A 20362-nucleotide genomic window follows, 5' to 3' on the forward strand; every position below is an offset into this window, starting at 1 on the left:
CTGAGGCGATGTAAAGCTCAGTCCCTTTCGTCATCTCTGGCACGTTCCTCGCAGCAGGTTAAATACCTCCATCTGCTCTAGCTTGTTGTCCATGTAGATGGGTGAAGGCAGGCTGAACTCTGGATAAGGAGCGGGGCTGGTGACTTCCTCCTCAGTGAGGCCGATGGTCAGTGGTGAATCGCAGTTCATCAGCACCCAATCCACATACTCTGCGAAACTCCCCCGAGGACCCACATTGGGCAGGGATGCCTCAGTTTCTGCGCTGAGGCTTGTGTGGAAAAAGACGCTTGTTGGTGAGACTTGCCAGATTTAGAAATCCGTGGGTGTGGGTTGCGAGGGATTGCCGCTCGAGGCATAACAGCTGGACAGCCGGTAAGTCCATCTTCAGTTGCTGTTCTTCTGTCACGTAACGTGTAGTATAAACAGCAGACGAACAGCATAAATGAAGGAGAACAATGAACTTTGAAAAAGTACTAACTCATGAGCAGGGACTTTCTGAGTGGGATGTTTTTTTACTTTGTTCATTTAGACCCTGGTCCCTGCAGTTGAAACATTGAGTACCACCCCAAAGACTTAGTTCCTAGTTTGCAAATGCCATTTCAGGTGTATGTGACATTTGAAACTCTTTTTACATTGAAGACACTTGTAAGGCTTTTCACCAGTGTGAACTCTCATGTGAATCTTAAGATTTCCTTTCACTGTTAAACTCTTTCCACATTGAGGGCAGGTGAAACGTTTCTCTCAACTGTGAACTCTCATGACGTGCATCTTAAGGTTTCCTTTTGTCGTGAAGCTCCTTTCACACTGAAGACACTTGTAAGGCTTCTCTCCAGTGTGAACTCTCATGTGAATCTTAAGCTGATATTTCATCATGAAGCTCTTTCCACACTGAGGGCAGGTGAAAGGCTTCTCTCCAGTGTGAATTCTCATGTGAAACTCAAAGTTTGCTCTGTTTGTGAAAGTCTTTCCACAGTCATGGCACATGTAAGGCTTCTCTCTGATGTGAATTTTTGCATGATTCTTAAGGTGATCCCTGTCTGTGAAACTCATTGCACACTTATGACATGTAATACAGTTCTCTCTTGAGTGAATCCTCATGTGATGATCAAAGCATTGTTTATATCTGAAACTCTCTCCACACTGATCACAAACAAACGGCTTCACTCCAGTGTGAATTCTCATGTTAACACTTTTTTTTGTGAGAAGCTCTTCCCACACTGTTGGCAGGTGAAAGGGCCCTCTCTAATGTGAATTCTCATGTGAGTCTTAAGGTTTCGTTTTAGTAAGAAACTCTCCCCACATAGATTGCAGGTGTGAGGCTTCTCTCTAGTGTGGATTCTCATGTGGACTTCCAGGTTTTTTTCCCCTCTGAAACTTCTTTCACACTGTTGGCAGGTGAAAGGACTCTCTCCAGTGGGAATGCTCGTCTCAACTTTAAGGTTTTCAGGTTGTTTTATGAGTTTGTGAGTTACTAAAAGATTTTCCCCCGTTCATGATATCATGGCCTTTCTCGACATGAATTTTCTCTTCCATTTCATTCAGTTCTTGACTCTCCTCTTTCAGAGCCATCAGGTCTAGGGTAAAAAGAAACAAAAATAAGTTAACACCAGTTTAATGGCACAAAGACATGAAAACATTAAAGGGGTCATGAACTGCATTGCTTTATTGTTTTATCATGTTTCCTGCGGTGCACTCATAATGTTAGTTTGCTTTTTACATCAAAAATTGTTATAATTTAGAATTAAAAGGCATTTTTCCTACCCTGACTTTAGCCCTCTGATTTGAATGCTGTTTTAAGGGGCGTGTCTTCTGAGAGACTTCAGTGTAAACGCCCACCGCTGTGATTGGCTGACATCTTTGCAATATGAAATAGTTACTGTGGCAAGCAGGGCGGGCGAGAGCCGTGAGGGAACAGCGAGGCCGGTGCAATTTGAGGAGCGTGTGCTAATATTTTCAGTTCCATTCACTTGCGCGTTGTCTCAAGGACACGGGCAATAGCAGGATATCATGAATATTCGTGTAAGCGCCACCCAGTGGAACAGAATATTTCAGGAACCGAATATATTGTAACACCGGTGGCACGAGAGTTAATGAGCTTCACCTGGGAGGCGCACCGGCCTTGAGTCTCTCACGGAGGAGCTCAGGAAGCATAAAAGGAGGAGCAACGACAGTGAAGGATGAGAGAGGACCAGGCTTGGACTTTATTTTATGTTTTATTATGTTTGTGTGGCCGGCAGACGTCCGCGAGGGTCTGCCGGCATTACTTTCGTTTTGTATTTGTTTATTTTATATTAAAGTTATGTTGAATGTTCGCCGGTTCCCGCCTCCTTCTTCCCTAACTACAAACTACGTTACAGTTACCAAGTATTACTCTCTCAAAAACTTTTAGCACATTTTTAATATTACAGCTCTCAAGGTTAACTAATTGTGAAAAGTGTTGCATTACAGTCAGATCTATGGCATTATATTTAGATTGTGGCACAGACAATAATGAAGATATATAAACAAACATTCTAACTAGAGGGTTACAAGCACCCTTATGAATAGGCCTACACACATACATAAGCACATCTCGTTACATCACCGACATAACTCGTTTACAAGAGCGAATTAAGTTTACATCGGCTATTGAGTTAAGGATTGCAAACTTACTTACTTCAATCACGCACAACCCATCATCCAAAAGACAATCTATAAAAGATTTATAAACAATTATGCCGCTATAACTTTAGTCCGTCTCGGTGTCCCGCTGCATTGAACTACCGTCTCTGTGAGGGCAGGATCAACGTTTCAAGGATGCTGATTGGCTCAGGTAAGGTGCTGTGTATGCGTGTACCTCGAAATACAGAGTGAGAGATTAATAGAGAGGGGTTAGAGTGACAACAAACAATAGCCATTTATTCTAAAACATAAAGAGGATATATGATTTTATCAATGTAAAGTGTATGGCACAAATGGCATTGATCTAAACTGAGAGAGTGAAGAGTGTGTCATTGTTCTCTACAGGTTGATGAAATGTGGAGTCACAGATGAAGGTTGTGCTGCTCTGACTTCAGCTCTGAGATCAAACCCCTCACACCTGAGAGAACTGAATCTGTCTGAGAATAAAATAGGAAAATCAGTGAATCTGCTGTCTGATGTACTACAGGATCCTCACTGTAAACTGGAGAAACTGTGGTAAGATCATATTTGACTCTCACACATGAATCACAATATAAAGTATATTTGAAGTGTTCAGCCTCTTTCTGCTGCTGTGAGTTCAGCTGATTGAGCTGTAAATGATTGAACACATGAGCTGCTCCTCAGTCACATAATACTGCAGGACTGAGGCCCTGTCCACACGGAGACGCGTTTCGTGAAACCGCACATATTTTTTATCGGATAGGCATTTCGTCCACACGGATCCGCCATTTTCGAAAGGTGAAACCGGTATTTTTTGAAACCGGGTCCCAGAGTGGAAAAGTTTGAAAACGCCGTCTTGGCGTTATTGTGTGGATGGGGCAATCTGTATATTTTCTGAAACGATGATGTCATCACCCCACGTGTCGACCCTAGTCAGACGGTGCTAACGCCACAAAACAGCACCACCAACAGCAATAGCAGACTCTACATGCTTGCGTTTGTGCTGCAGAAGCTACTGAACCAAAATAAAGTGTTATTTCTAAGCTTTGCTAAAGTTTGTATTCAGCGCGCAAGGTTTATGCGCATGCTCCAAGTCTTCTTCGCTACTTTAAGTGCATTTCTGCAGCAGAATTACAGCGCCACATAATGGTCTGGCATGTATACTACATCGTTTTGAGTCGTTTCAGTGGTTTCGTGTGGACACAGATATTTTTTGAGACAAAAAAAAAAAGGGAAAAAAAAGATCGGTTTAGGGTAAGCTCCGGCTTCGTGTGGACGTAGCCTGAGAGTCACACTGAAATACACACTTTCACACAATCAACATTTCAGTCTCTTGACTTTAAACCGACTCGAGCTCAACACAACAGAGAAATGAAGAACATGCTGGATTCATTCTTACTGTTCATCACGTTCATCTTTCTGCATTGACACTTTCTGAAGTATTGTTTTAATTTTGTAAAATCACACACACACACACACAGTCTGGTTCACTATCCTTGTAGGGACTCTCCTTAGAAGTAATGATGTAAAAGATGAACATTTCAAAGTTGAAAGCATTTTTAACACCATTCTTACTTGAGGTGAAGGACAGGAAAGGACGTTTGTGCTTGTAGAGATTTATTTAATGTAATATATTTAGAAATGTAATTCAGAAAGATCAATATGGCGTTATGTTACTACCAAATGTCAAGAGCGCATTATTGTGACGCAAAAGCACATCAATGTAATGCTTGAGTGCAAATCTCTCCGCTCGTGCGGATTTCCTTTGCTCTCGTGCAAAACAGGACACGCACTTTCAAATATACAGTGCCCTCTTATGAACTACCTCTCCTCTCGCTCAGATATTACGCCTGCGTGCTCAAACTGTGTCCTGTGCACTCGCGAATCTCTCTGTGCTCTTGCACTAGAAATTAATTTGCTTCTGGATTAAACGCTGTCAAAAGTTATCAACCAATCAGAAGAGACCATGATCCATGAAAATGCAACGTGGAATCTTATTGGCTGAGAGTGAACTGACAACGGAATTCTTTTGATAAAAATGGATATGTAATTTCTTTACAATTTAATAATATTAATCAAATGTTCGAGATTTAAGCTCGAGCATTACATTGATGTGCTCTTGCGTCACAATGCGCTCTTGACATTTGATAGTAATATAATGCCATAGATCACTGCAGTTTTGAGTTGTGAAGAAGAATGTGTAAGTAAAGACTGAATCTGTATTATTGATGTTGTTCACCAGCAGAGGGCAGCAGAGACACTGTGAATATGAGGCCTTGACAATCATATAAATTTACAACTGAAACATCTGAACAAAGAACCATTTCAATATGAATACAATATATACAGTGACAAGAATACATTTGTGAACCCTTTGAAAATATCTGGATTTCTGCATTCATTATTAATAAAATTAAGTCACACTCAGACAAACACAATCTGACTAATCTAATAACACACACAGTTATATTTTTCAGAATGATATTGAAGACATTGAGTGATCATTGACAGGACAGTGTGTGAAACTCTGTGTGACGACTTCTCCAAATGATATTGAAAGTGTGGGTCGCACAGGTGTCCTGTCCTTTAAATAAAGACACACTAGGCAATTCTCAAAACCAAGTTCGCAAAGATCTTGGTAGTTAGGACTTGGCAAGTTCGACTCATGGGAAAGAATTCCCGTGAACGGGAGAACACAAGTCCGGTGATTCTGCAAATGGCACAGCAGCGTACTTGATAATGTCACTTAGCTCACTCTGGCTTCTCCGGTTATCTCTGTATACATTTTAGGTCACAATTTCTCTCTTTTACTTTTATTAAAAAAAATAAATAAATAAATACTCGATTATCTTCACTTTAATGAAATGAAATGGGCTATAACATAAAACACAACCCTGTTTCTTTTTATTAGTTTAATGTCAGTTTTAATGATCAATAATAGCCATTATAAAAGGTGAATACAACAAGAAATAAAGCAAACAATTCAATCAAGTGTACAAAATCAGCTCTTTACTAGAATACAAAAGTTAAATAGCCATATATAAAGTTATGAAACGTCACGTTGCCCTCAGCCAAAACGGAGTCAGCAGCAAACGTCAGAAGGACTAGCCGAGGTAAGGCTGCTCTCGGCTGGGCACATGAGCGCTGAGCGTCCGGTGATCGTCTGGATCTCACAACTCCGACAACGTCAGATCAAATTTTCAGAAAGGCGCTATCTTTATCAATAAACCACAAATTTGAGCTTTAAACCAGCACATTCTCACCTGAAAACTCATATCATGACATAATAACAGTAATATGTTTAAATTATGCGGGTTTTCTCCTTTAGCCTACTATCGACGCTTGCTGCCTGGTTAGTGCGAGATGCAAGCTTAGAAAGAGCTTAGAACCCAAGAGGGGACACTTTGATACTTTTTGGCTAACAGCAAAGTCCTGTAAAGACAAGTCATTTCACTCGGCGGCCATCTTTGAAACGCCTCTTGGGCATGCAAGTGCAGCTCCTATCTCTTTGAATGGGGAAATATCAAATTCTCCAAAGCTGTTTGCCAAGCTTTCGATTAAATTCCACATTTGAAATCACCAATTAAATCTGAATTAAATCTAAATCTAAATCATAGGCCCTTACCAATCACGGCCTCCTAATAATCCCCATCCACTGAAGTGGCTCTTTCACTCTCTCTCCTCTCCATCTACAGCTGGTGTGAGGTGAGCGCACTGGCGCCGTTGTACTGTGGCTGCCATCGCATCATCCAAGTGGATGCTGCACACTGGTGGTGGATGAGGAGAGACCCCTGATATGATTGTAAAGCGCTTTGCAGGGGCAGATCTAGAAAATTATTTATAGGGTGGCAAAGGGGTGGCATGAGGTCTATGAGGGGTGGCAACACCAAAGCAAGCGCCCATGCATAGTTTTTAGAGATTTAGGCCTGACATACACAATTGTGTTCACAAACATTGCATTACCATAAAGTAGTCCTATATACCGTTTAAAATTAAAAATAAATAACAAGATTTCAATATTCTTAATGGCACCAATTAAAGGCACTATATGAAAAACATCAACAGATTCAAAATGAGTCTGAGCTTGTATGACTAAAGGAGATGAGCAGTTTTATTAATATTACACAGGTTACTTCGATGGCATAAATCACATGTTTTAGTGCAAGTTAAAGAACAACAAAAACTTGTTTTTTTGCAAACAATTTTTGAGTTTCTGTTATTAACAGAGGTGGGAATGTCTGTGTGTGTTCACCCAGAGCAACCTATCAACTACATACTCTAGCAACACCCCAGCAATGGCATAGCAAGAGCCTAGCAACCACCCAGAATCTCCTAGCAACCACCTAGCCACACTTTAGCGATCACCCAGAACATCTATATTCTGGCCTAACTGACCAAACTATTTATGTTTTTTAAACAAGACTTTAAGTTGGCTTTATGACAAGCCAGCATAAATTTGTCTTTCAAACTTTTCATCTAGTTGAAATGAAACAATTCAACATTTTCTCACAGCTATAAACACAATCACAAAACTATGCACCAACTTGTACAAACCTCAAACTTCCAGGTCAAAATAAAATGTTTTAGTCAAAAACTTATTCTTGTCTGACAAAATCAAACTTTGGCCTCAGATGACACACAAAACTTAACAAATACACAGACTACTGCACTGCCCAGTGAACACTAGTGAGATCAATTCATGTAACACTGTAACAAAAATACTGGGATTCAGGAATTAGGAATTCAGGAATATTCAGGAATCACTGTCTACTACATTATACAAAAATAAATTTACAGATACAGTAAAATACAGCAATGATTTTTCTTCTTTCTTTTTTTTATTTTGACTATTATAAATTGATCTTGCAGTAGATTGCAGTAGTATGCACCACAATACAGTATATTGTCAATTGCAGTAAAACTAAATTCAGCATCCTCTGCACAGTTGGCCAAATTTTATTACAGTATATACAGTATTATAGCAGTGTATTGGTCTTCTGACACAAGACAAGGCCTATATCCCTAGGCAGTCATTTCTCAGTTCTGCAAAAATACAGTATAACAAATGGCTACAGAGAAAGTTGACAATCACAAGTTTGAGGGTGTACAGCGAGCTACAGTTTACTGTACATAGTGAAATTTCCCTCATCTAAAGTACTGCCACTGTGTAAGTTTAAAACCCCTGTAAATTTTTCATCCAGCTTTCATTTAGATTTTGACTGGTCTGTCATCAGTTTTGCTACCTAATGTTGTCATTGTTAAACGTTTTGAGAAATGTGTCTTTGTTTTGAGTACTGATGGTTTGGGAAACTAGGCCAACTGAATCACTTATAATGTGTTAGAAAATGTGAGTTAGAAAACACACGTGTTAGAAAAGATAAAATACAGTACATTTAGATTCTTACCTAACTAGTTTCTGTGATCGGAATTTTCTTATTGATTTCATGTTACCGTTTCATCGGATGGCAAAAAGACCATGATGAAAGTGGAGCGGGCGGTCGGTGAATCAGCTCGCAAAAAATAACGAAAATTCAAGGACTTCTGAGTTAGCCGAGAAGCAGTAATTTTTTGATTCACGAAGAAATAAGGGGAAACTTGGCTGCGCTGTGTGTTCTTGACTCTCAAAGAATCGGTTCATAAGAGTCATTTGTTAATGAACCGTCATGCAGCTTATTGAAAGACGTGTTTTCTTGCCATTATTTTGCAATACGCTGTCTTTTTTATGTCATCACATAATTGAAGCGCCGCTGCTGAAAAGCAGTAGTACTTGAAACACTGCTAACATTTATATTTTATTCTCTGATAATTTTGGGGTGGCAGATGGGGTGGTAAAGCTTTTTCTTAGGGTGGCAGCTGCCACCCCGTGCCACCCCGGTAGATCCGCCCCTGTTTCACAGACATATTCTCCATCTGTAAAAGTTGGAAATATTTTCTCGACTTTCTATTTTGCAGTTAGGCGTGGACGAGCCTTCAGCAAGCACAAACTTCCGTGAACGAGCGCCGCCGCGCGCCGAACAGACGGAGTTCAAACTGAGTAAAATACATTTGGCTCAAAATATTTGTTGAAAAATGTTTTTTGTTGGTGAACATAATTATGTCATATGTAGAATTTCGAACCTACAACTAAGTGTATTTGTACAATAGCAGTAACTGTGCAAAGTGACTATTCTAGGGTAATCAAAATAATAATAATTATTAGTCTGTTCTTTTGTTTTTATTTATTTTAATTTTTAGTTTAGTGTATTTAATTTCTGCTTCAAAAAACATTTTGTTTTTAGATTGTAAAGGTACAATTTTAGGATGTAGCCTAGGCCTAATGTGATTTGACCCCTTTTTTGCACATAATTTATAGCATATACTACACAGTTTGACTTGACTTGGTTTGGTCGCGTCAATTAAAAAAAAAAAAAAAAAAAGGTTGTTCTTTAAAAAAAAAGTTTGACAGCCACTGCTTTATATGTTGCGTGTTGGAAAACACAAAACCCGGCACAGACCACTTTTGGTGTTATATGAGAGGGGGATCCCCAAATGAGGTGCAGGATCAGATTTCGGAGGTTCCGGTTCCAGCTCCAGCTTGTCCCGGCTGCCTGCCACTGTTCAGTCAAATCAAATCTGTTATTTGGCTTTCAGTGACATTATGAAAGCTGCAGTCCGTACCTTTTGGAGCTCTAGCGGTAAATAATCAAAATTGCAGGCGTCTTGTTCTGTACTCCGCAGCGGTGCTGACTCGAACCAGTCTAATAGTCCCAATATAAATATACAATACAAACTCTTATTATAGGTGTGTCATAGTGATTCAGGATAAGACAAAAACACAGTTTGGAAAATGGATTCATGATGTAGGCTAATGGTGTTTGGGGGGCGGTAAAGGACCTGGATAATGGACAGGGGGGCGTTGGCCCAAAAAAGGTTGAGAACCACTGTTTTAGATAGATACATTATTATATCACTTGTTAAATGGATATTTAACAATTAGCCTATTCATTCCTGCATTTCTAAATTGTTTTTTTGTTTTTTGTTTTTTTTGTGCCCCCCCAAATATTTTTTGCACCAGCCGCCACTGCAGACAAGTATGCATATTGAGAAACGGCTTCTGTGTACTCACACTAGGCATGGTTGCCTTGAACCGAGCCCGAGCGAGATTGTCCCCCCTCCCCCACTGGCCTGCACTCATATTTTATTTAACGTTCCGGGCCGAAGCACGCTTACGTCATATAGGCTACGATGCAACTTTTTTAATGGAATAAAACAGGAAGAAATGCACTTTTGCTAAGATAACGCCTAATGTATTTATCATTTATGACGTGCAGTGATTTTCACTTGCACGTATCAGAGGATTATTACAGCAGCTGACATTAATGAAGGAATTTGCAGCTTTACTCACAAACTACAATTCCTGTTCATCAAAAGTGAAAAGCAGACCTGTTATAAACCCAAATACACTCACATTAATTACATGAATTGATAAGTGTACTATGAGAGAAGTAATAAAGATGTTTGCCGTTATAACGATGACAGTAGCGCACACAAAAGTAGTAACCGTTCTGTGCTCAGGCACGGATAGTGTATGAACCGTGCCAGGGCACGGAACGGAGTGATCACACTTGTCAAACGAACCAAGCTTTGAGGGTCAAATGCACTCGGGCATGGTTCAGAGCACCTAGTATGAGTACACCCTCAGTCTCAGGATGCACACCAGTAATGGTTTTGATTTGTGCTTTAAGGGTGTGTTCACACTTTGGTTTGTTTGGTCCGGACCAAGAAAGAAAAAAAAAACATTTAGTCCTGGTTTGATTAGCGTTCAGATTGGCAATTTTATCACCGAACCAAAAGATACCGAACCTAAAGACATAGGGATACATTCACAACCTGATTGGTAGGATTTTATGACATTGCTTTTTTTTGAGACGGAACTTACCAAACATCCAAAACAAGGCTGTGTGCTGAGGTAAATGCGCTCGCTGTGCATGCGTAGCCTGCATATGATGGGATTTTGGCCAGTTGGGAACTCGTGAAGAGCTTACAAAAAGCGTAAAGGAGTCAAAACAGCGACGGAAATCCCTCCATCACACACAAACGATCTGCTGCATGGAGACGCGCATCTGATGTCTGTGATGGGCAAACTTGTGACTATGACGAGAAAAACCGATATGCGTGAGGATTCTGTACTTTTTAGGGTCTCATCTTCCTGTTTTTGGTTAGTTTATCTTTGTCTTTGGTCCGTGTTGCGTTAATATATCATTCGATCCGGAATGGAATGGAATGGAAAACAAGCCGACTCGGTCAGCTTGTTTGGTGTGCACCAGGGTTCGGATGGCAGCGTTCACATATGTTTTGGGCTGGACCAAATGAACCAAACGAACCGAACTACAAGTGTGAACGCACCCTAACAGAACAATTGCACCAGGGTTTGTTTTAATCGAACCAAACATGACAAGTGTGAACGCACCCTTAGTTTGTATTCTCTTTAATAATGGATTCACTGCTAAACTGATCTGATTTGAACTGAGAGAGTGAAGAGTGTGTCATTGTTCTCTACAGGTTGAGAGATTGTGGAGTCACAGATGAAGGTTGTGCTGCTCTGGGTTCAGCTCTGAGATCAAACCCCTCACACCTGAGACAACTGAGTCTGTCTGAGAATAAAATAGGAGATTCAGGACATAAACTACTCACCGATCTAAAGAATTCTCCACATTATAAACTAGAGACACTGTGGTAAGTAATAATTTCAAATAAATATTCACGTTTACATGTAGCTGAACATTTATATATGAGATGAGATAAAATGAGATGTCTTTTATATGAACAAGTACTTGATAAACAGATTTGGCTTGTTTATAATTGATCTGTATTAAAATAGTAAAGGAATGTTTCAGACTTTTATCATTTCAAATGAATGTCTTTTTACATAATTGACCGTTTTATTTTTGGATTTACAGGTTTTTTTGAGGAAATTCCCATTTCCATTCAAATATCCGCTCTGAGTCCGGCTCCACACACTCTCCTCACGGACACTCTCTTCTTTCTCCACTCTAACTGGCGAAATTCACCACAGTGTTTATAAACTCCTCTGATCTGAATCTGAAGCAGAAACCACAGGGTCCTGAAGCAGAGAGCTCAGAGAGCTGACAGAGAGACACCTTTTGTGTTTCTTGTTATACATACTGAATACAGACTGATAGATTAATCATAGATTAATCGGGGTTTCATAAATGTTAATGATGACTGTACAGTATGTGAATTTTACACTAACTCTGTTAACTTGTATATATGTATGTATAAAATACTGTATGACTGTATAAATAGCATACATTTCTGACTGCACTGTATTAAAGTCTTTCACTCACATAAAATGACACTATTGTCACTTTAAAACTACTTTACAGCACAATTTGAATTTGTCTCATAATTGATCACTAATGTGATGTTGATGAAGCTCTAGTCTGAATGGAGATGAGAATATAGTAGTGCTGTAATCATGAAGTGTCTTTTCAAAGCTGTTGTGTAAAAAACTCCATTTCCATGTCAAATAATGTGTATCATTGGTTTTTAAATGTAAACTGCAGACCTTCTACAACTAATTCACCTTCAGGTGTCTTTAAAAATCACATTTTTGTGCTGTCATCTAGTCATAGTACCTAGTCAATCAGTGTTATTCATATGTAAGCACATAACAGTCTTTAGGTCAGTAGAAATGACGATCAGCTCATATTGAACACAGAGATCAACCCCAACACACATCCATAAACTGCTCATATGAAAGTATGAATGATGGGTTGATTTAAACTGCTGACGTCATTATGTTTCTAAAAACATTTTTCCATATGAACTTATTGTTCTTTCTTGCTGTGTTTACACGTATTACAGGACTGTGCTTCATAATAATAGTGCTTGAAGATGTTTTGTAGACTGAAATAAATGAAGAAACAATTTTCACAATTTCAAACTATAAAAACTGAAATAACATTGTCTTGTGAAATGTGCTCTAATAATCTTTGTTTTGTTTATTTTTACAGTGTATTGTATTTACAGTGTACTAACAGTAAATATTCAGACATTTGCATTATAGATCTAAAAGTAACAATTAATACACCACTGTTAAAATTATACAGTAATGTATCATTACTGGTTTAATCACATTAGATAATGTTACTCTCTTTGAAGGCATAGAAAGAGGTGACACTGAGGTAAAAATACCACCAATCGGTCTTTGTCAGGTGACGTTACACTCGTGAAAACCGAAGTGCATTATGGGTGTCACTGCCATTTGTGAGGTATCCAAACAATTTCTGTATCTGTGCAGAGTTGTTGTTTTTTTCTTTGGCTTCTTTTCATTATGAAAATTGCACACTTTTGTGTGAAAAGCTTCAATAATATGTCCCACGATAGAAAATGTCAAAAACTTTACTACGAGATTAGATTTAGTCGGTTTCCTACTTGAAAAAATGCTGTATGGAGAGTATGAAGAGGTAATAACAGAGGCGGTGAGACGCAAAACATCACTTTCGTCAAGATATCTCCATTCACGTATGCTTGCTTTCTACATTCACAAAGGTAAGTTAGAGATTTCTGTTTTCTAAAGTAGCAAATGTTATAGCAACGCATTGTTTTGGATTGTATGTGCTATGAAACAATAGTCAATTTAAACTGAATCCCTTTACTTGAATATGTCTACATTTTTTTTATTCTTAATTTTGCTGAGGCATTTTTTATTTTATATACTTAAGGTACGACAATTTTGCTCAGTATCCATATACTGATTCTAATTTTCTGACTACTGTTTACAGCTGTGGTCTTATGTTATGTAGCTAAAAAACCTTTTCATTTCATTGCAGATCAGCCTGCTTAAAGATTATGGAGACTGACCCCAACTGGACACCATCCCTCCGTACATTAGGGCCACATCAGCATTAAACACAGGGTGTGTCTCAATCAGCTCCCTAGTTCAGTAGTTAGGGCACTGATCAGGACTGTCTCAGTCACAAAATTTTTGTACATAATATAGTGATTCAAGAGCTCAGAGCTGATTGAGATGCACACACAGACACTAAGTAAGGAAAAACAATGCAGTCAGCTGACACTAATGGTCCATCAGGCTGGAGAAAGTGATCAGCTTCACACTGAGAAGATGCAGGAGGTTGGAGGAGATGGTGATCTGCATGTGCCTCTGATTCCAGACGCAACAAATACAAATTTCAAATGCTTGTGTGAACCTTAATGAACCTCAGATTTGATCTGCCTGCACAACACTTCTCATGTTTCCCCTGAGACAGTATACAGAACATTCAATGAAACGGTGTCATATCTATATGCAAACCTGAAGCTTTCAGTTGTATGGGCAGACAGAGATGATTTGCACAGACATGTCTCCTTTGTTTGAATACAGAGTAGCAGAGATTATTGATTGTTTTGAGATTTTCACAGAGAAACCATCCGGTCTGACAGCGCATGCTTCTATCTTTTGTAGAATTGTAGTGTAGAAATGTGCTGATGCTTTATCCAGTCTTGCATGAACAATAAAGCATGTATAATTACATTTTTCAGGGTGATTTTTAGATTTATTTTATGAGTTCACAAGTATATGCACTTATAGCATTAACAAGATAATTAATAATATGCACGATCTGTAAACCAGAAATTTAACTTACATGACATATCTTTCTTTTTATTATTATTAAGGCCTTTGGACAAAAAAAACAAACAAAAAAACAAAACATAATGTCATTGAACCAGACAACACAGGTAGATGGGAGGACAATAATTTACAAATTATTTTGGCTCTAAAGATAAATCAGAATGTACTATAATAAAATAAACTATTAAATTCTACATACATCTATGATGATGCCTTGTTTATTGGAACAATGTTTACTGTGTTATACATTGGTTTGTGTACTTAATGCAATAAAGAAAAAAAAATGCATGAAAAAAAGGGTAGTATTACATAGTTCAAAATTCTTCCTGATCACAACACTAAACCATCCTTAATCAGGCACTTATGATATAGCATATAGGTAATACGACATCATCATCATTATCGTTACTACTGTGTTGTCGCAGTCCTTCGTTCAGAATATAAATAAATCCTGCACCCAGCCATTAGTGAAATGTCTGTGGGCTTCGAGGGATTTATAGTTTTTAAATTGTTCACTAGTATATGCGTTTATACCATAAACAAGATAGTTAACAATATTTAAGTATGATGATTTAGGTAGCAATGCGGGACCAGCAGCACTCCAACTTACTGCAGTCAGCTCGTACAGATCTGTGCTATGAATGGATGACAATTTCTCCAAATAACGGTCCCTGGCATCTTTGGTGAGTTTATCGCGATATGACATTTTCACAGTTTTCTTGTGCTTCTTCATTTTTGCGAGTTATTTACTTGTTATCTCTACTCGTGTAATCTCTTTCATTCTCACAGTCAGCAGGGATACCACAAATATGGCGCCGCGGTGACGTCACACACAACAAAATCACATGTCTGACAAAGACCGATCTCTAGACCACGCTCTAATAACAAGTTCGCCAGTTCAATGTACTTTAACAAACAAAACAACCGCGATGTTCATTCGCGACGCCGATTAAACATTTTCATGTCCAACTACTGCATTACCGCTAAACTACAATCTTCTATTCTAGCAGTAGTATCGATTTTCACACCATGACGTCTCGTTAGAAACTCCAAACTCTCCGCACCTGGAGCTGCCATACTCCCAGTACACAGACTGGGAGTAAAGACTCCCACAAAATAAACACCTAATATGACCAAAAACTGAATATAACTAAAATAACACAAAACTCAGAGATAGAAAAGGGTAGAAAAAGTTTTCAAACACTCATACCTTACACCGCCGTCACGCACTCTCCATCCACAAGCCTCACTCATTCAGCGCATGCGCACACACGGAAAGAGAGAGAGAGAATAAGCAGATGTGAATTAGTCTACACTGTAACAAATTTCTGTAGTTTTCACACCATTATTACTGTAAAATAAATAAACCCTTACTGTAGAACTTGAATACAGCATGTTGCTGTAAATCTGCAAAGCATCATGGTTCAATTTTAATGGTGGTTAAATTCTACAGTAAATATATTTTTTTACTGTGAATCACAATAAAGAAATTTTGAGCAGGACTTTTTTCAGCAGCAGAAACTGAAGAGATTCCACAATTTCTTTAGGATTTGACTTCAACAAGGTAACTTTGCTCATATTTTGCAAAGTTAGGTTAATTTACCAAGGTTTCCTCATGTAAATTTACCTGTGTTTAGGAGTGCGCCAGGAGAGAGATGCAGAGAGCGGCACTAGTAAGCCATATCATTACAAACATAACTATTTGCTCATATAATTTGGATAGATTTTTTTTAATCCATCAATGTTTGATAATGTCATCAGATTGGTGGAGTAACATTGCTGGATAAAAGTAAACTGGAACTGTATCCATGCACATGCATGTGTGTTAGCAAAGTGTGCTAGCTGTTTCTTGTTGTTTCTCTATGGCATGATGAATCAAATACTGAAGCAGGCTGAAGTAAAACACCGCAACATGCAGGTAAGTATTTTAAACAGCACAACATTTTTCAAAGGATCATGTTTTTCTGAGCTTCTTTGCCAGGCAAAATACAGCAGCTACATAGAATAGATGCTAGCCTTTTAAAGTGAATTCCTGCCTTGTGGAAGCATAATATGCCATTGTATTGTCATTGTGTTTGCTTTTAACTGTCACAGGACCCTTCATTTACTGTTTAACCCCTTTCTTTTTAGGCTGCATCAAAGAAACCAAGACAGTCATTTCAGGTACGTATTAACTATGGATACAATATGTTGAGTCGCACTTTATAGAGAAGAGAAATGAGCATTATTATATATGGTGAATGGTTCAATGAGTTTTGTTTGGGAACTTGATTGATACAAAATCGATATGATGAACTATGTACATCCTTGTGTTGTGGCAAATCAATGTTTTGTCATGACAGCGAGATCATATGTTCTCAAGGCCGCAAGTTTAGTGTTAAATAATCTACATGACCATATAGTAACATGCTTTTCATTTGTTTCTATAGTAACTGTCATTAGTTAATTTGGTTTCAGCTGTGTTTGATTAATTAGTTTCATTTGTATTACCTACTTAAGTTGTGCCTTGTCTCCATTCTCTGTTTGTTGTTACAATTATGTTAAGGTGTCACTCTGCCTGTGTAGTGGATTGTTTTTCTTTTTGGGGATTTATTAAACTTGGTATTGGATTTATATTCAGTGCTGCAATAGTCTTCTTTTGTCCACCGGCACACACACCCATTGTGTGACAATAATATAGTATAATTATTACAATACGTGGTTAGCAAAGTCACAAAGACGAGGAAACATTCAAGGACAGACTTTAATGACGAATGCTTAGAAAACAGGAATAAAAAGAAATGCTATCTGTCACAAGAACCGATAAAGACTAAGGGAAAACTGAGGGCTTATAAGCATGAACAAACAAAGGGACCTAATGAGATAAATAATTAACGAGACAACAGGTGAACAGAATGATTAATCAAACAGACTGAGAAACTAGGTCCAACAGGGACGAACCAAAAACAATGAAGATAGCGTACATGTTAATATAATATAATGTATTATAATGTAGACATTATGCCATAATTGAAATTTATAGTAAATGTATTAATATTCTCCCTTTATGACTATCCCATGTTTCTACAGTCATACAGGTTTGTTTACACATTAAGATGATGTTTCCTCATCACAGGACATGGCCATGATTTTTTGGGATCATCAGCTCAGCTCCCTAATTCCTGAGCTTGTGAATCAGTATATGGTGTACATGAATCCGGGCACTTGTAAGAACAGTAAAAGGCACTGGCTCACACATTGGGACACAGATGACTCTATTTCTGGTGACAACACAATGTCATCATTTTGTAACCCTTATTTTCTGCTGTGAACACTCCAGTCCCTTCGGCGTGGATAACATAAATAAAACACGAATTACAATGGTGATAATTCATGTTTCTTTCTTTAATTAGAATCAGAAGTATCGGCATAACATGAACAGCTGCCTAACTCACTCGTACAACTCGCTTCTTCTCTTCCAAGCGCGCTCCCTTAAAGGGGCCGAGGGACAAATAATTTCCCAACTAATATATATATATAACTCTGCATAAGTGTCACGATCACGTCTGTTCCTGTCACTTCCCGGACTACATTACCCATAATCCTCTCTGCCTATCACCTGCACTCACTCCACCAATCACTATCACTAATCACCACACCCAGCTGCAGCTCATTACCAGGACTATAAAGGACTTTCACACACACCACCTCACCGCGAAGTCTTGTTTACTGTTGTAGCAATTCCGAGCATTTATACCCTGTCTGCCTGTTGTTACTGTTCCTGCCTGCTACCCGTTATCGACCCATTGCTGCCTGTCCTGACCCTTGCCTTGTCTGCCGTTCTGTGAATGATATCTGCCTGCCTCGATCTACTGCCTGTACCCTCACTACGATTCTGCCTGTCCCTTGCTGTTCCTGTTTGTTCCCGTTTGACCCTGCCTGTATGACCACGCTCACTGTTAATAAAACGCTGCATTTGGATCCCCTGCCTGAGTCTCCCTTCGTAACAATAAGACACTTGAATAAAACATGAAAACATTACTAAATCAATTATTAGTGTCTTCACATCCACATCAATTTTTCTTTTTCTTTCTTTTCCCTTTTTAAATAAAAACATGAATTAACAAACAAAAATAAATAATGAATTAAACTGAAACTAAAATAATATAGTGAATTTAAGGTTACAATTTTATAACTCCACTACTGGTATTCATGAACAGCAGCAGAACTAATATCTTTCTGACATTATATTTAATGTTATTTAAAGTACTTTGTGATACTTTGCTTGTTACATATATGTGCATCAAGTCAGGGATAAAAATGTTAGTTACTGACCTAGGGAGCTGATTGAGGCCGACTCATTATCATGTCCACACTAGTTAATATGGTCAACATAGTAATATTAATGTTGACTGGATTGTTTAATTTATCCAGACCAACTTATCACATTATCATCAAGCCATCGGTCTTGCCTTCTTAGTCGTCTACAAGTTTCCCATTCAGGAATAAAGTCAGTATTAAGGATTTTGAAGCTTAAAATTTTACAGTTTTTGAATTATATTTACTTTCTGTTTTACTCATTTCCAACTGTATCTGGACATTTTGATTCAACTTCAACAAAGATGATGGATTTGTATGTTTAGGGGTGTTGTATAACAAATAATAAAAATGTATAGCCTATAAATGTATATAATGTAAGATATTTTATGCCTATGTATTTTCACATTTAAAATGTTTTAAATAAATGTCATTTTGTGACAAAAACCATGTCTTAATTTTACAGTACACAATTAAAGCAGTTTACAGTAATCTTATATTTGCTGTGATAAAAAAAATACAGCAGTAATGATAGAAAACTGTGAAATGTACTGTAACTTGCTGGCAGCAATTAGCAAGTAAGATGCCGTGTTCTATTCCACAGCATGCTTACTGTAAATCCAACTATTTTGTTACTATGTTTATTATTATACAGTAATTTTACTGTAATAATAAACACAGTAAAAAATAGTTACCATGATTCAATTTACAGTTACTATTTTGTTACTGTGTTTATTATTACAGTACAATTACTGTATAATAAAAACAGTAACAAAATAGTTGGATTTACAGTAAGCATACTGTGGAATAGAACATGGCAACTTACTTGCTAATTGCTGCCAGCAAGTTACCGTACATTTCACAGTTTTCTTTTTACAGTGTTGTGTTGCTTAATATTTTTTTTGGAATCTGTGATACTTTTTTCAGAATTCATTGATGAATAAAAGGTTAAAAAGAACAGTATTTATTCAAAATAGAAATCTTGTCAAACAATATAAATTTTTACTCTCACTTTTTATCAATTTAACACATCCGTGCTGAATTAATGTATTAATTTTTTTTTTTTTAAAAAGAAAGAAAATAAATTACTGACCCCAAACTTTTGAACGGTATATTGTTACAAAAGATTTCTATTTTAAATAAATGCTGATATTTTAAACTTTTTATTCATCAAAGAATCCTGAAAAAGTATCACAGGTTATACAATAATAATAAGCAGCACAACTGTTTCCAAGATTGATAATAAATCAGCATATTACAATGATTTCTGAAGGATCATGTGACACTGAAGACTGGAGTAATGATAGTGAAAATTCAGCTTTGCATCACATAAATAAATTATATTTTAAAGTATATTAACAATTAAAAAAACATAATTTGAAATTGTATTTTCTGTATTTATTATGAAATAAATGCAGCCTTAATGAACATATAGACTTCGTTCAAAAACATATATATATATATATATATATATAATATATATATATATATATATATATATATATATTTACAAAGTATCTAGTAGCTAGCTACTAGAGTAGGCTAGTTTTTTCATTGGATACTTTTTTTTACTCTTACTCAAGTAACTATAAAGATTATTACTTCCACTTTTACTTGTACTTTTACTTGAGTACAGTTTTTGGATACTCTACCACCTCTGCAAATAGTATTATGCTTAATATTTTTGAAATATATACGAAAAGAGTCGGGGTTGTTTAATATTTCATTTTGTTCAATATATGCAGACATTGCAGATAATCAATCACTAGTTGCCTGAGGCTATTAATATGTTTTTGTTTGTTTTTTAAA

The 20362-nt window shown here is 37.5% G+C and overlaps 1 pseudogene; it reads left to right on the forward strand.

The window, feature by feature from the left end:
- Positions 1-11692, forward strand: part of LOC125261665 — a 31762-nt pseudogene extending 20070 nt beyond the window's left edge.
- The last annotated feature ends 8670 nt before the right edge of the window (positions 11693-20362 follow it).

Source organism: Megalobrama amblycephala, unplaced genomic scaffold (assembly GCF_018812025.1).
Source record: "Megalobrama amblycephala isolate DHTTF-2021 unplaced genomic scaffold, ASM1881202v1 scaffold456, whole genome shotgun sequence".
Lineage (NCBI taxonomy): Eukaryota > Metazoa > Chordata > Actinopteri > Cypriniformes > Xenocyprididae > Megalobrama > Megalobrama amblycephala.